The following is an 11,273-nucleotide window of genomic DNA, read 5'->3' as shown; positions in this document are numbered from 1 at the left end:
ATGCCTAGACCAACTCTTGCCTAGTTAATATCTAACTTTGTGTCCTGTAAAATATGTTGCCTATCCGGTACAGCATCTCTGGCCCTGACAATGCTCATGCATTAATAAAAGATAATTTCCCAAATATTGTGTTTTCCATAACACATTGTAGGTCATCTATATGCTACAGTAAACCAATCCACAACGTTTTTCTTTCAGCCTTGACCTATTCCCCAATGTATTACTATCAAAGACAGTATACTATGAATTGCTTTGAAAACGGTGTTATTATCATTTACAGACTGTTTTGTTTACAGACCATTTTAAGAAAATGTGTTTCTTTCTACTCTGCTTTGATGTGTTTGACTAAGCTTTTCACCTAACTCAATATCCATTTTTTTTATCCAATGGATCAGTGTATGGCGCATGTCCAATACATACATACAAGCAGTATTGCACCGCATTAGGAATGTAATGCCAAATAGTCACACATTAGGCACATTATAAAGCAAACATCTCAAATTACAAAAGACACTTATTCATAATGCAAAGAACATAATGGATCTTACCTGACTTGGTCAGTCTCCAAGGAATGCTATAATATAGGACTGAACTTTAGCCGAACATCTGCTGTGAGCAATTTGAAATAGAATAGAACATGGTTCTCTCTCTTCCCATTGGAATGGAGCACACTGGAACAACACAATGTGATGTTGAAGGTCCTAATTATTGCCCCTGTCATTTGCGTAATTACAATGTTTTCCAAAGGCAAGGGCAGTATAGAAATTGTACATTGTAGTGGACCTGCAGCAGTCAGTGAAAGTCAGGTTTAATGATGAATCTGTCCTCCACCAGGCAGGCACACTGGCCGGTAGTTTCAATAGGATTTAAAAAGCCAACTGCGTGGAGAAATTAGAGTTTTGCCCCAAAATCATATGGAATTACAGTGCTGGGTGCATGTGGTGAGCCAACACACAAAAAGGCCAGAGAAAGCAGCTATTTCTATTGGTTTTATTAAACCAACCAAGCAATTTAATTCTTTTGTTCAGGGGAGTTCTACTTCATTGATTAACAAAAGCAGGGATATAATTTTTTCAGCTTTTTTGAAAAGCCTGAAATGTCAAGCCTTTTAAAGCAGATTATTCTGCCCCTGTATGGGGAATGGAGCCAGAGTAACCTTTTGTCTACAATTAAATATTCCAGCATAAATATAAAAGAAAATCAGAGATGGGGAAGATTGACTCACAAGAGATTGGAGAGGTAGATCCTCACACTGATAGTGCAAACAGCTTGCTTCTAATTAAATATGCCACAGAGTCTCAAAGCATTTGCTTTCAGCCGCAGAGAGAGGAAGCTGCCTAAGAATGAAGGGGAGAAATATATCACATCATCTGTCTGTCCACAGCCTTCCTCTGGGCATCTAAAAGGTATTTAATTGTTTTGTTTTTGTAGATTTGTTTCCTTTTTTATAGGCAGTATCTAAAGGCAATGCCTTCAGGGATATGCATAAATAGAGACACACAATACAAATAGTGCGATTGTTTATGATTAAAAATCAGATGATTAAGCATTACTGTGGCACTTCAGAGACATGGGGTGTTTATTTTACATTTAAGGACGCATTCTCTCCATGTCTGTGATGCAGGGAGGGGCATCTTCACAGGCATTATAGTCTGAAACGTTGAATTTATAGGTGTTTTTTGGTTTAAGTTTTAGACTTGATATAGTGGTTCATTTAATTGATGTGTGAGGTTCTATATATAGACAATATAGAGTATGTGGTGTCGTATAAAAGACGCATGTTTTTACATAAAGATCGATGTTTGGTGGTTTATTTATAGTCAGGATGACATAGAAGTGACCTCTAATAGACATGTGATGTGGATTCTTCTAAGTATCTGCTCACTTTCTCCTAAGCATTCAAAGAGAGCGTTGGTACTGTAACTTTGATCTGATAACAGCAGTGTTGATAAAAAATGCCTTAATATGATGTTTTCTTCATTAAAAAAAAACATCTCTGCAAACTTGCCACTTTTTGTTCTGCATGCAGATATTTTGCCATGTTTAGGAAACAGTATTTTGTAAATGTGAGTTTTATTATGGTTTAGTAGACTTGAATCCTATCAGCTTCATCAAGTCAAGGGTTTTTGAAGAGGCAATCACATATAGCAAATTCTGCCATTACAAAAATGTGTAAGCACATATTAAATAATTGTTTATAAATAAGTCAAAGGTAGAATGATTATTTGAAATAAATGTTTTTGTTGTTGAACAGAGCATAGTTGCTGATGACGGCTTACTAAAAGTTTGTCATTGTTAATTGTCTGTTGACAATTTGTTGGCAATGATTTTTTTGGTCAGGTTCATTATGTTACAGGTTTATAACAGTTATGTTAATCATCATACATCATACATTATATGCATATGGAGGATGTCGGTTGACACATTTTTATTTTAGCTTGTTGCAAAAAACCTTTTCAGTATCCTTCAGTTTGTTTGTTTATTATGTATGCATGTGTATGAGAACAAACTCCCAGGCAATGGGGGAATATACACTGAGTGTACAAAACATTAGGAACACCTGCTCTTTCCATGACATAGACTGACCAGGTGAATCACGGTGAAAGCTATGATCCCTTATTGATCTCACTACTTCAATCAGTGTAGATGAAGGGGAGGAGACAGGTTAAAGAAGGATTTTTAAGCCTTGACTCAATTAAGAGATGGATTGTGTGTGTGTGCCATTTAGAGGGTGAATGGGCAAGACAAAAGATTTAAGTGCCTTTGAACTTGGCATGGTAGTAAGTGCCAGGTGCACCGGTTTGAGTGTGTCAAGAACTGCAACACTGCTGGGTTTTTCACGGTCAACAGTTTCCTGTGTGTATCAAGAATGGTCCACCACCCAAAGGACATACAGCCAACTTGACACAAGTGTGGGAAGCATTGGAGTCAACATGGGCCAGCATCCCTGTGGTATGCTTTAAACACCTTTTAGTCCATGCCCCGACAAAAATTGAGGCTATTACGAGGGCAAAATGGAGTGCAACTCAATATTAGGAAGGTTCCTAATGTTTTGTACACTCAGTGTATATGGTTCCTTAAGATGTTTTCAGTGGGTGCCTGAAGGATTCCAAGGAATGCAGATTAGGTTAACTTTGTTGTCTCTCAGATCCCCCTACGTGTATATATCATATAAGTAGTGGATAGGGCTGTGGACTGATTATGTGTTTGCATGAGAAACAAACAGGGCACCTTTTCTGTAGTTGAAGTGATTCATTCACGTGTCTGTAACATCCAGACAAAATAGAGGCCCCAACATATGCTCCCTAATCTCGACCCACTTACCCCATACCTGCAATAAGGCCTTATCATAAAATTGGGCAAGTCGTGAGTCTGTTGATTAACCCTGACTGGCCTAATGATTGTGAGTCAGGGTTTCAGCTTGTGAAATATCAAACAACCACTAGTGTCAAATAATAGATGCACTGACAGGCAAGTTGTGCTCTGTCATTTGCGTTTCATGGCGATAATGGGTTCTGAACTGACCAGCTCTGGCTGGTAATGGTGTTGGCTGCAGATTTTCTCCAGGTCTGCAGTGGATGGATATGGCATGAGGGACGAACCCCGTTGCTTTCCCAGACCACAAGTAAAGCTTGTATTATGCTGAGTTTTAGTTTCCAGAGGACTGCAAGGTTTGCAAAAAAGGAAACAAGAATTATGCAATCAAATTGGCACCTCCACATCCAGATTTGACTAGTGCTGCATAATGCAATCCAGTAATCCCTTTATCAAATGCTGAGATGAAATGGTCTTATTGGAAAAGGAGAGAAATATATTTAAGGTCATTCTATCACTAGTTTATTTTGCCCACTCTCTTTTTTTTTTATCTTCAGAGACAATAATTACTTCTAGTTCATAACAGAATTATGGCTGGTGAATGTTCAGAGAATCCACAGGACCGAATCTTTGCAATAATCAGCAGTACAATTTTGTCTCCCTTTTAACATTTCTTCAAATTTTAACATACATGACTGTCTGAGGATGTGCAATGTTAATGTCTAGTTGATGATGACAATCTGTCAGCAAAATATGGTAGCCTACTTGACCTTGAATTGTTCAAGCATCAGCATTTTACATATCTTAGGCTTCAGTATTTGTGGGTTAAGCTATGATGCAATGTCTTTCCAATCCATTTTGGGAAGGCATTTCCTTCCTTCTTTTTTTCCTTTTCAGTATTTATTTTTAAAGCCATAATAGGAAGAATGCAGCGTGAATACTAAAACAGACTATATATATATATATATATATATATATACACAGTGGATTTAAAAAGTCTACACACCCCTGTTAAAATGCCAGGTTTTTGTGATGTAAAATAATGAGACAAAGATAAATCATGTCAGAACTTTTCCACCTTTAATGTGACCTATAACGTGAACAATTCAATTGAAAAACAAACTGAAATCTTTGAGGGGAAAAAATAAAAAAATAAAAACTCACAATAACCTGGTTGCATAAGTGTGCACACCCTTAAACTAATACTTTGTTGAAGCACCTTTTGATTTTATTACAGCACTCAGTCTTTTTGGGTAGGAGTCTATTAGCATGGCCACCTCTTTAAGGAATACCTGGGATAGGAAGAGCGTCTGCTAAATGACATAAATGTAAATGTATGTGGGAATATTTGCCCCCTCTTCTTTGTAAAAGCGCTCCAAATCTGTCAGATTGCGAGGACATCTCCTGTGCGCAGCCCTCTTCAGATCACCCCAGAGATGTTCAATTGGATTCAGGTCTGGGCTCTGGCTGGGCCACTCCAAAACGTTAATCTTCTTCTGGTGAAGACATGCTTTTGTGGGTTTGGATGTGTGCTTTGGGTTGTTGTCATGCTGAAAGGTGAACTTCCTCTTCATTTTCAGCTTTCTAACAGACGCCTGAAGGTTTTGTGCCAAAATTGCCTGGTATTTGGAACTGTTCATAATTCCCTCCACCCTGACTAAGGCCACGGTTCCAGCTGAAGAAAAACAGCCCCAAAGCATGATGCTGCCACCACCATGCTTCACTGTGGGTATGGTGTTCTTTGGGTGATGTGCAGTGTTGTTTTTGCACCAAACATACCTTTTGGAATTATGGCCAAAAAGTTCAACCTTGGTTTCATCAGACCAAAACACATGCTTTTGGGGGACTTGATGTTTGTTTTTGCAAACTTCAGCCGGGCTTGGATGTTTTTCATTGTAAGAAAAGGCTTCCGTCTTGCCACCCTACCCCATAGCCCATTCATATGAAGAATACGGGAGATTGTTGTCACATGTAGCACACAGCCAGTACTTTCCAGAAATTCCTGCAGTTCCTTTAATGTTGCTGTAGGCCTCTTGGAAGCCTCCCTGACCAGTTTTCTTTTCATACATTTTGGAGGGATGTCCAGTTCTTGATAATGTCTCTGTGGTGCCATATTTTCTCCACTTGATGATGACTGTCTTCACTGTGTTCCATGGTATATGTAATGCTTTGGAAATTCTTTTGTACCCTTCTCCTGACTGATATCTTTCAACAATGAGATCCCTCTGATGCTTTGGAAGCTCTCTGCGGACCATGGCTTTTGCTCTGAGATGCAACTAAGAAAATGTCAGGAAAATCCTACTAGAACAGCTGAACTTTATTTGTGATTAATCAGAGTCACTTTAAATGATGGCAGGTGTGTAATGACTTCTATTTAACATGAGTTTGAATGTGATTGGTTAATTCTGAACACAGCCACATGCACACTTATTATGCAAGCAGATTATTGTAAGGTTTTTATTTTTCATTTTTCCCCCTCAAAGATTTCAGTTTGTTTTTCAATTGAATTGTTCACATTATAGGTCACATTAACAGTAGAAAAAGTTCTGACATGATTTATCTTTGTCTCATTCTTTTACATCACAAAAACCTGGCATTTTAACAGGGGTGTGTAGACTTTTTATATCCACTGTATATATATATATGCACCCTTTGCTGACTGCTCACATTGCCCACTGCTGAGACCCTGTGTCATGGTTGTTGGGAGAGACGGACCAAGGCGCAGCGTGATTGGAGTTCCACATCTTTATTTTAGTGAAACTTAAACAAACCAAGAAACAAACAACGACCGTGAAGTATCGTAGTGCTACATGCACTTCCTCAAAACAATATCCCACAAAACACAGGTTGGAAAAAGGCTACCTAAATATGATCCCCAATTAGAGGCAACGATTACCAGCTGCCTCTAATTGGGAACCATAGAAATACAATGACTAGAACACCCCCCTAGTCACGCTCTGACCTAAACACCGTAGAGATCCAAGGGCTCTCTATAGTCAGGGCGTGACAGTACCCCCCCCCCCCCCCAAAGGTGCGGACACCGGCCGCAAAACCTGTAAACCAATGGGGAGGGTAGGGGGGTGCCTAGTGTCGGTGGCGACTCCGGTGCGGGTCGTAGCCCCCGCCCAGACCCCGGATCCGGCCATGGAGCCAGGCTGAACGCCGTGCCTGGACTAGGCATAGGCGCAGAGGAAGGCTCCGGCCTTGGAGCGGGACTGGATGTCGTGCCTGGACTGGGCACCGGCGCAGAGGAGGACTCCGGCCATGGAGCTGGGTTGGACGCCATGCCTCGACTGGGCACGGCGCAGAGGAAGGCGCCTGCCTTGGAGCGGGACTGGACACCGTGCCTGGACTGGGCACCGGCGCAGAGGAAGGCTCCGGCCTTGGAGCGAGACTGGTGACACGCACTTCAGGGCGAGTGCGGGGAGCAGGCACAGGACGTACCGGACTGGGGAGGCGCACCGGAGGCCTGATGCGTGGAGCCGGCACATATTGCACCGGACTGGTGACACGCTCTTCAGGGCGAGTGTGGGGAGCTTGCACAGGACGTACTGGACTGGGGAGGCGCACTGGAGGCCTGGTGCGTGGAGCCAGCACAGGTGGCACCAGACTGGTGACACGCACTTCAGGGCGAGTGCGGGGAGCTGGCACAGGACTCACCAGACTGCTGACAGGCTCTTCGGGTCAAATGCCATGCAGAACACACCTACATAACATTTCTCTCCTCTCTCTCTCTCCCAACTTCTCCATCGCCTCCCTGACGGTCTCTGGGTCTTCAGGGCGAGTGCGGGGAGCTGGTACAGATCTTCAGCACGCCTGCGCTGCAGCATACTCCTCGCCAAAGTCATTCTCCGATAACCCTCCTCACACTGCTCCATCGACTCCCAGGCAGGCTCTGGCTCTCTCCTTGGCTCGGCCGACCACCCCTCGTGCCCCCCCCCCCCCAAAAAGAATCTTGGGGTTTCTGTGGCTGCGGTCCCCGGCGTCGTCGCTGTCCTTCCTGCGTCCTCTGCGACTCCCGCCAAGGAAGGGTCTCGTGTCCTCCCATGATCTCCTCCCATGTCCAAAACTCCTTTACCTCATGAATACGCTGCTTGGTCCTTGTGTGGTGGGATATTGTTTCACAGTTGTTGGGAGAGACGGACCAAGGCACAGCATGACTGGAGTTCCACATCTTTATTTTAGTGAAACTTAAACAAACCAAGAAATAAACAACGACCGTGAGAACCAAGGGCTCTCTATGGTCAGGGCGTGACACCCTGAGTCCATATACAGTGCATTCGGAAAGTATTCAGACCCCTTGTCTTTTTCCACATTTTGTTACGTCATGGCCTTGTTCTAAAATTGATTACATTTTTTTTTTTTCTCATCAATCTACATACAATATCCCATAATGACAAAGCAAAAACAGGTTTTTATAATGTTTGCAAATTCATAAAAAATGAAAAACAGAAATACCTTATTTACTTAAGTATTCAAACCCTTTGCTATGAGACTTGAAATTGAGCTCAGGTACATCTTGTTTCCATTGATCATCCTTGAGATGTTTCTACAACTTGATTAGAGTCCACCTGTGGTAAATTCAATTGATTGGACATGATTTGGAAAGGCACACACCTGTCTATATAAGGTCCCACAGTTGACAGTGCATGTCAGAGCAAAAACCAAGCCATGAGGTAAGGAGGAATTGTTTCGAGGCACAGATCTGGGGAAGGGTACCAAAAAAATGTCTGCACCATTGAAGGTCCCCAAGAACACAGTGGCCTGTATCATTCTTAAATGGAAGACGTTTGGAACCACCAAGACTCTTCCTAGAGCTGAGCAATCGGGGGAGAAGGGCCTTGGTCAGGGAGGTGACCAAGAACCCGATGGTCACTTTGACAGAGCTCCAGTTCCTCTGTGGAGATGGGAGAACCTTCCAGAAGGACGACCATCTTTGCAGCACTCCACCAATCAGGCCTTTGTTGTAAAGTGGCCAAACGGAAGCCACTCATCAGTAAAAGGGACAAGACAGCCCATTTGGAGCTTGCCAAAACGCACCTAAAGGACTCTCAGACCATGAGAAACAAGATTCTCTGGGCTGATGAAACCAAGATTGAACTGAATGCCAAGTGTCACATCTGGAAGTAACCTGGCACCATCCCTACGGTGAAGCATGGTGGTGGCAGCATCATGCTGTGGGGATGTTTTTCAGTGGCAGGGACTGGGAGACTAGTCAGGATCGAAGGAAAGATGAACGGAGCAAAGTACAGAAAGAACCTTGATGAAAACCTGCTCCAGAGCGCTCAGGACCTCAGACTGGGTCAAAGGTTCACCTTCCAATTGGACAACGACCCTACGCGCACATCAAAGTCAATGCATGAGTGGCTTCAGGACAAGTCTCTGAATGTCCTTTAGTGGCCTAGCCAGAGCCCGGACTTGAACCCGATCGAACATCTCTGGAGAGACCTGAAAATAGCTGTGCAGGGACTGTAATCGCTGCCAAAGGTGCTTCAACATAGTACGGAGTAAAGGGTCTGAACACTTATGTAAAGGTGATATATATATTTTTTTTATTGTATACATTTGCAAAAACTTCTAAAAACCAGTTTTTGCTTCGTCATTATGGGGTATTGTGTATAGATTGATGAGGTGGAAAAAACTGTTTAATCAATTTTAGATTGCTTTCCGAATGCACTGGTAAATCTGAGTGTTTCTGATACATTTAAAGTGATAATGTATGGTTATTCAGTTCCCTCATTGAATAGAAGATAATGCATTGATTAAAAACGAGCCCACCCACTGGTTGAATCAACATTGTTTCCACATCATTTCAATGAAACTACGTGGAACAGACGTTGAATTGACGTTTGTGCCCAGTGGGCAGATATTGCAAAGACAATGAAACTTTGTGATATTTTACCGTGCTCAGAAGACCTAAATGATTTATTGATGGTATAAAAAAGTTATTCCTATGCACAAGCTGCCGACATCACTCACTGCAAACATCACACACAAACCAATCACACAGAATTTGTAGCCTATGAATTTCAGCAGTTTATCAATGTAACAGGGTTGATCTTGAACGTACCCTTGTGTGTCTGTCACCTTCCAGGTGGATGCAATTAAAATTAAGGGCATAGCTTTCTATCTGTTTCTTGCAGGGGACTGTGAAAGTCGGTGTGCCAAACTTCCATTATACCACATCAAAGTCAAAAATTGAAAAAAAATTTAAGGGGGGCTGAACACTCATTTCACCTTGCTTTTCAACATCCTCACTAAGAAATGCTAAAAACAATGAGAGTTTGAGTTTGATGCAGATGTAGAATAATGGTGTCAAGGAAAAACTCCCTAGAAAGGCAGGAACAGAGAGTGACCTCAAAAAGAATAATCTTGGTTGGGTTGTCCTCGGGGTTTCGCCTGCCAAATAAGTTCTGGCTTAGAATTCTAGATTCCCAATGAAAATTGAATAGGGAATCTAGAATTCTAAAGCAGTTGCTATATAACAACAGAATTTATCGAACAAAAGGACCATTTGTGATGTTTAATGGACATATTGGAGTGCCAACAGAAGAAGATCTTCAAAGGTAAGGCATGCATTATATGTTATTTCAGACTTTTGTGTTGTGCCTGGCGGGTTGAATTATGATTTCATGTGGATGTTTTCTGGGGTGCTGTCCTCAGATAATAGCATGGTTTGCTTTCGCCGAAAAGCCTTTTTGAAATCGGACACTGTGGTTGGATCAACAAGAACTTTATCGTTAAAATGGTGTATAATACTTGTATGTTTGAGGAATTTTTTATTATGAGATTTCTGTTGTTTGAATTTAGCGCCCTGCAAATTCACTGGCTGTTGTCGGGTGGGACGCTAGCGTCCCACAAATCCCAGAGAGGTTAAAGGGCAATTTACCACCTTCATGAGAACAGTCGCAGCACTATGATGGGGTCTAAAACCAGACTGGGGCGTTTCGTATACATTATTTGTCTTCAGGAAGGCAGTGTGTTGCTGTGCAACAGCTTTTCAACTTTTCTTTTGAGGAATGGGAGAATCGATATAGGCCGATAGTGTTTGGCTTTTTCAGGAGAGGCTTTATTAAGCTACTTTTAGTGAGTTTGGTACACATCCAGAGGATAGGGAGCATTTATTATGTTCAACATAGGATGGCCAAGCACAGGAATTAGCTCTTTCAGTAGTTTAGTTGGAATAGGGTCCAGTAGGAAGCTGGAAGGTTTAGAGAACATGGCTATTTTTGTGAATGTGTCGAGAGATACAGGATTAAAAATGAGTGTCTCCATTGATCCTAGGTCCTGGCAGGTCTGTGCAGACTGAGGACAACTGAGTTTTGGAGAAAATACGCTGATTCAAAGAGGAGTCCATAATTTGCTTTCTAATGATCATAATCTTTTCGTCAAAGAAGTTCATAAATTCATCACTGCTGAAGTGAAGGCCATCTTCACTTGGTGGAATCCTGCTTTTTAGTTAGCTTTGTGGCAGTATCAAAAATACATTTGATTGTTTTTATTCTCCTCAATCAAGTTGGAAAAGTAGGCTGATCGAGCAGCAGTGAGGGCTCTTCGATATTGCTAGTTGGAAGACTTCCAGTTTGGTGGAGCACCATTTCTCCTTCTAATTTTCTGGAAGCTAGCTTCAGGGCTGGGGTATTTTCTGTATACCAGGGAGCTAATTTCTTGTGACAAATGTTTTTGGTTTTTAGAGGTGCGACTGCATCTAGGGTACTACACAAGGTTAGATCCTCGGTTAGGTGGTTGTACTCTGACATCCTTGGGTAGGTGGAGGGAGTCTGGAAGGGCATCTAGGAATCTTTGGGTTGTCCGAAAATTTTATAGCATGGATTTTGATAATCCTTGGTTGGGGTCTGAGCAGATTATTTGTTGCGATTGCAAACATAATAAAATGGTGGTCCGATAGTCCAGGATTATGAGGATAAAACATGTAGATCCACAATATTTATTCCACG

The sequence above is a fragment of the Salmo salar genome, chromosome 23, assembly GCF_965601325.2.
Source record: "Salmo salar chromosome 23, fSalSal1, whole genome shotgun sequence".
NCBI lineage: Eukaryota > Metazoa > Chordata > Actinopteri > Salmoniformes > Salmonidae > Salmo > Salmo salar.
Note: the sequence above shows the minus strand (reverse complement) of the source record.